This window comes from Octopus bimaculoides, chromosome 5 (genome assembly GCF_001194135.2).
Source record: "Octopus bimaculoides isolate UCB-OBI-ISO-001 chromosome 5, ASM119413v2, whole genome shotgun sequence".
NCBI classification, from domain to species: Eukaryota; Metazoa; Mollusca; class Cephalopoda; order Octopoda; family Octopodidae; genus Octopus; species Octopus bimaculoides.
In genome coordinates, this window is record NC_068985.1 from 95,300,835 (window position 1) to 95,307,006 (window position 6,172).

Sequence of the window (6,172 nt, forward strand, 5' to 3'; positions counted from 1 at the left end):
TATATATGTATATATATATACATATATATATATACATACATGCATACATACATATATATACATATACATACATATATATATATATATATATATAAATTAAAAATCCAGTTCTATATTTAAGAGATGAGGAATTATTTGCATTATTTACATTATTTACGTTTGACGGATATTTGTCCTCATCTTGTGTGTTGTTAACACTACGTTTCGGCTGATATACCCTCCAGCCTTCGTCAGGTGTCTTGGCGGAAATTTTGAACCTGGGTTCTCATTCCTAACGATGTTACTATTATTATATTATTATGGCGTAGTGGTTAAGAGCGCGGGCTACTAACCCCAAGATTCCGAGTTCGATTCACGGCAGCGACCTGATTAATAATAGTAATAATAATAATAATAATATGATAATAGTAACATCGTTAGGAATGAGAACCCAGCTTCAAAATTTCCCCAAGACACCTTTCGAAGGCTGGAGGGTATATCAGCCGAAACGTTGTGTTAACAACCAACAAGTTGAGGACAAATATCCGTCAAATGTAAATAATGTAAATAATGTAAATTAAAAATCATTTGCATTCTGGGGCCGATCTAATCGACTGGCCCCCTACCCCAAAATTTCAGGCCTTGTGCCTGCAGTGGGAAAGATTCATAAGAAAGAACAAATTTTGAACATAACATATAAAAGAAGGATTTCCAACATCTTACTTCGCCAAAATAGATGGTTGAGGAAAAGTCTGAAAGTATAAATATAGGACCTGATGTCACTCCTTAATTTTCATGAATAGATTCAACAAGATATCATTTGGACCATGTGGCATACGTTTCAAATCGACATCAATGTTTAACATCAACGCCTTCATAAAATAGACCCTTACAATCGGATGAAAGTTGGAGTGAAAAATAACAATGATTTGTATGTGACATTATCCGCACATAAGGTTAGCGAAAGTTACATCGTTATATGCAGAGAAATGTCAAGAAATAAAAATAGAACATGTAAACTAAATAATGATAGATGTTTACTAAAGTAAAGAACAGAAAACGTTCATGGAAAATAATGACTTTGAGAACGCATAAATCACAAGCAACCATAAAACCTGTAGAACAATGTAAAAATAAACGTAAATAATCCAAACCTTAGAAGAGCTGTATAATATAGTGTAACAGAATCAGATGAGAAACACGAGAAAATATAAAAATAAAAACGAATATTTGACAATGCACATTTCTAAATATAGAATTAAAAATAGAAATTGATAATCTAACGACTAAAACAGTAACAGAATTTAAGAAAGAATAAATCCTTCGGTGAAGAAAGGAAGGCACATGCAAAAGATAAATCACAAAAGAAAAATGAAGGAACCACAATATGATATACTACAAAAATCACAAGAAGTAACCAGGTAGAAACCAGAAGACTATGATGGCTATCAATATCCCAAGACCAAAGTAAACAAGATAATATATACAGAGATTACTGCAGCTGAAAAGGAAACAGTTTGCTCCAAAAGATTCTTCATATATAATTTCCAAAACTTAAACAAAAATAATTCATATAAGAAGTTAAAAAAAAAATTACGAAATCTCTTAAGAACTAATACAATACATAATGATGGAAAAGAACTGGAAATATTGGCGAAGTCAAAGCAAGAGACATGTATTTGACAAACTATATATTAGTATCCTAGAACAAAGAACACCTGAAGAATGTAATCATTTATAGTGTGGTGCTACATAACAAGGCAAAAACCATAAATTTTTGTCACCGCCATTCTCAGCTTAACAGACATTGTAGCCGGGCAAATATCTGCTGTTGTTATTTTCATTTTCTTCATTATCATCTTCTATTTCATGTCTGTTTTTCGTTTTGACGTTCTTCGGTGACGAAATGTTATAGGAATTAGATTAAATACTACAAAATACAATAAAAACGACCGGGAAGAGGTGTGAGGACCAGAATGGAAAGCAGTTTATTCTGTGAAGGGGAATGATTGGAAAAACGAAGAAAGACTTCTAGGATTCTTAGAAAGCGAAAACAACGATCAGAAAGATGGTTTGACAACAATAAAAGAAACGAATGATAAAAAGGAACCGAGACATAATAAAATGAACAATGTAGCTTAAACTTTCTTTCTTTTCATAATATATTCTACATAGTGGCGAATCAGTGCTTTTAAGAAATGGCACCTGGTGTAATTCGTTGTTAGAGCCTGTGCATGACTGATGCAAACGAATGCCTCGGTGAATTCTTTTAAGTCATCCCTCATCAAGCATTGCCAAGTCTTTTTCAGTGAGTTTCATATTTACCCTTGAAGAACTGACTGACTGCACATGTTCTTGTCACGCAAAGCTTTCTTCATTTGTTTTTCTTCTGGTCTTTCGTAAATAGTTTTAAGTCTACCTCATCATTCACTGTTAAGCTTTCTTGCATTTTTACTGCTTCCAACATTTCTTTTTCACCAGTGTTGAGTTCAGTTTTGAAGGATTATATTGGGTATAATAACGAAAAATTATTATCTGAGGCAACATATATGGAAGTCTTCCCTGAAACGGTGAAAGAATTGAAAGCAGGAAAATATACGGCGCTAGTTAAAGTAAGGAAAAATGAGTAAATGGTGAATCCATTCAATACAGTTTGGAAGCTGCAATAGTTGTGGATGAGAGATCGGAATTTGGAAAACAGAATGGTAATGAAAGCCGCTTCAAAAGTTCATAATTAGGATTAATTTGATACATACATGTATTAAAAAAACTCCTTGGATCAAATACAGATTTTATGACCAGAAACGGAAATAAGAATGTACATGTTCTCCCGTTCTTCAGCGAGTCCAGTTACCTAGCATATATAGTAGAAACAATTGATACGGAAGATAGGTTATGTAACTCGTACACACAGATACACGGACACACACACAGACACCCACGCATACACATACACAAACTCACACACACACACACACACACACACACAATATAAATATACAGCTAATAGTGATATTTACACACACACATGTAGATATATGATTCCTCTTACCTTTTCCGTTATATTGTATTCCATTTTTGTCTTGTGACTGTTGATACGAGACATTATTTATTCAGGCAAGATACTACATCTGAAAGAGAGGAGAAAAATTGTCGATTGTAGCGTTGGGTTTTAAGAGACACAAATATCTGGTATATATGTCTTCTTGCTTTAAAATTTATCATTGAATTTTCTTTTTCGCATATCATTTTTTTGGCAAAAGTGTACAATTTAGCCAAGCCCATCAGACAGGAGACTTGCTTATTACTCAGTGATCTTATATACGAAATAGTTACTTGGATTTCTATAATCTATATAAAACATCGTGCTAATTTTGAAGACATTGAAAGTATAGAAGAATATGCTTTGATAAGGTTAAACGCAATCGTTTTTATTCTTTCTCATTCCGGACATTTCTAAATGAAATTATTGTCCAAAAATATACTCGTTTCAAAATATATCTCAAATTCAATTGATTTTTCTGATACATGTTATAATGTGCTTTTTTGCCTCCGTTAGTTTTTGATTCTTCATAGTTCCTGTATTTGGTTTAGCTGAAACATGGACCACGTGTTCATTTTATACAATAACTAAAGAAAATGTGTTCGCTGTTGAAAGCAGCCTTTTAAACATCCATAAATCGTCATTCGATTGTCGCGCTGTGTTTCCTGTTGAATTTCGTCTGTACATCGCTTTACCGATTTCTGTAATAACATTTTATATAAGTGCAACTCTATTCTGCTTTTGTGATTGCCATACACATTCGGTACTAAGAATGCATTTCAATTTATCATCCTTTGGACCATTGACCATTTAAAACGTTCCTAAATAATCATTCAGTTGAAATATCCATGGAAAATCGATTTTGTGTGAAAAATATTTACATGGCACTAAATACATTAGGAATTACTCATTACATATCCATCACCTTTTAGAAACAAATTCCAGCATTCCGTTTTTAATTCAATTAAATTTTCATGATGTTATATTTATTACAACGTCTTCACCCTTCAATGAACTATAACTAGCAATAAACTGTGGCCAAACCAAGTCATTACAATAAAAAGAACATAAATAATTCTGGAGCCTATAGTAAGTCATGCTTGCCTGTCTGTATTTTATTAATCCTTAACCACCATTTTATTGTAAGTTAGTTGAATGCCACAGTGCAACACTGAACTCTCTGATTGAAATGAAATTTTGTTTATATACTTATTTGCTTTGGTATTTCATTTTATCAATTGCAAAGGATTCAATATTTTTCTGGGCACCATAGCGGAGCGTTTCAGCTATTTGTTTTCCTTTTGTTGTCACCTACCGTTATATCTATCTCCCAAGCTGCTAAAAACTGATCTGACAAACAGAAATGCATTTTTCTCTCTTCTATGTATCTCTGTTGGCATGAATATTTGCTGGGTTCTTTTTTTTATTTCCGGGAGACAAAATTGATATTTTTAACACAAAATACAAAAAAGAAAAAAAACCTCTAAATGTTTCTATACGGTACACAAGTTCGGCGGAAAAAACAAAACAAAACAAAAAAACAGACGACAAAGACACCTGCATTTTACAAGTTTATAGGTCTCTGAATAGACAACATAAGGTAGGTAGCGGAAACGATGATGGTAATTGAGGAAAAAAAAGAGACAGTAAAATATTAGCTACACCATAATACCACTACTATTTGCGTAAATACACTGGAAGCAATGTAATGGCTTTGTAAAATGGGGGAGATTTCAGCCACGCTTCGTACATACCAATCACTCTATGCAACCACTGCTGTCTATGAATTAATCTTCCACTAACAAAACCCTTTCATACAGATTTAATCATCTACCGAAATACTTGGCTTGCATTACCTATGCTTTTGGCGTATATTCATTTTTATTTTTAATATTTTCCATAACATTCTTTACCTTCCCAATGGCCTCGTGGATATAATATTCATTCAGACTTTTCACATTATTCACAACTTCAAGGTCGTTATGTCATTGCTTTAGCTAAATGAATAGAAGCACATATTATGAAAGCGAATACAGCTATTCACTTTTCACTCACTATATCTATTTCACCAGATTCCTTTTCTATTTCTATTAAGTATAGTATCGATTACTTTGCAATTACAAACGCCATTCCTACATTAAAAACTGTTTCTAAATGTTAGAAAAGTACACGAGTGATTACTCGTTCAATGAATCGATATTACAATTTTAAATTTGGGAGTTGTTGATGTTGCTACAATTAATGTGAGCAACTTTACGAAGAATTGAACATTCCAGTAGCATTGTGTATTGGTTTGTGTGCGTGTGCGAGCATTTGAGTTTGTGTTTATTAGACTCCTTCTAACAAAGTATGATATTGATGTATATTAAATACGAGTATTATGAAATCTGAGAAGTAATAATATAGCTTTAAGCATATAACCTCTTGCCATATTATAGCCTCAAACATATAACTTCTTGCGATATATTATGGATATTTATAAAATGTTCATAATACATCAGACGTCACTAATGTCATTCAGAAGTCATAAAATGTCATTTCCGACTAATAACAACACTAACGGTTGCAGCTGCTTACGTTTGGTGCGTAACAATAACTAATACGTAGAATGTAGTAAAGTCCGCTTGTATCAATTCATGACTCATAGATTCATAATTTTTATATAATCCGTGTGTAAATTTATACTGTATGCTGATCTCTAAGCATTCTGACACTTCACAGTAACTCTCAGCACTATCCTTGTTAAATAATTGTTTCTATTATAGGCACAAGGCCTGAAACTTGGGGGACGGTGCTAGTCGATTACATCGACACCAGTGCGGCACTGGTACTTAAATTATCGATTCCCAAAAGATGAAAGGTAAAGTCAACTGAGTTCAAATTCTGCTGGGAATCTATAATTGCTCACGGTCATATAGCGTAGTGGTGAAGTGCTGGGGCTACTAACCCCACTATTCGTAGTTCAATTCCAGGCAGTTTCTTGAATAAATAATAATAATAATAATAATAATAATAATAATAATAATAATAATAATAATAATAATAATAATAATAATAAGAATAATAGCACCGGGCTGAATAACAACATGGATGTGCTACACCGGGCTCCCTATACAAAAACATATCTAATCCAATAACATCGATGGAATT

The 6,172-nt window shown here is 32.8% G+C and overlaps 1 protein-coding gene across 6 annotated transcripts in view; it reads right to left on the minus strand.

The window, feature by feature from the left end:
- The window catches only part of LOC106877896 (prolactin-releasing peptide receptor-like), a 381,315-nt gene that overhangs the window by 271,943 nt on the left and 103,200 nt on the right, over window positions 1-6,172 (minus strand). For all 6 annotated transcript variants that reach the window (XM_052967841.1, XM_052967842.1, XM_052967839.1 and 3 more), the window contains exon 4: window positions 3,032-3,110. The gene's annotated coding sequence lies outside the window, so the exon portion shown is untranslated. The remainder of the gene's footprint in view (window positions 1-3,031; window positions 3,111-6,172) is intronic.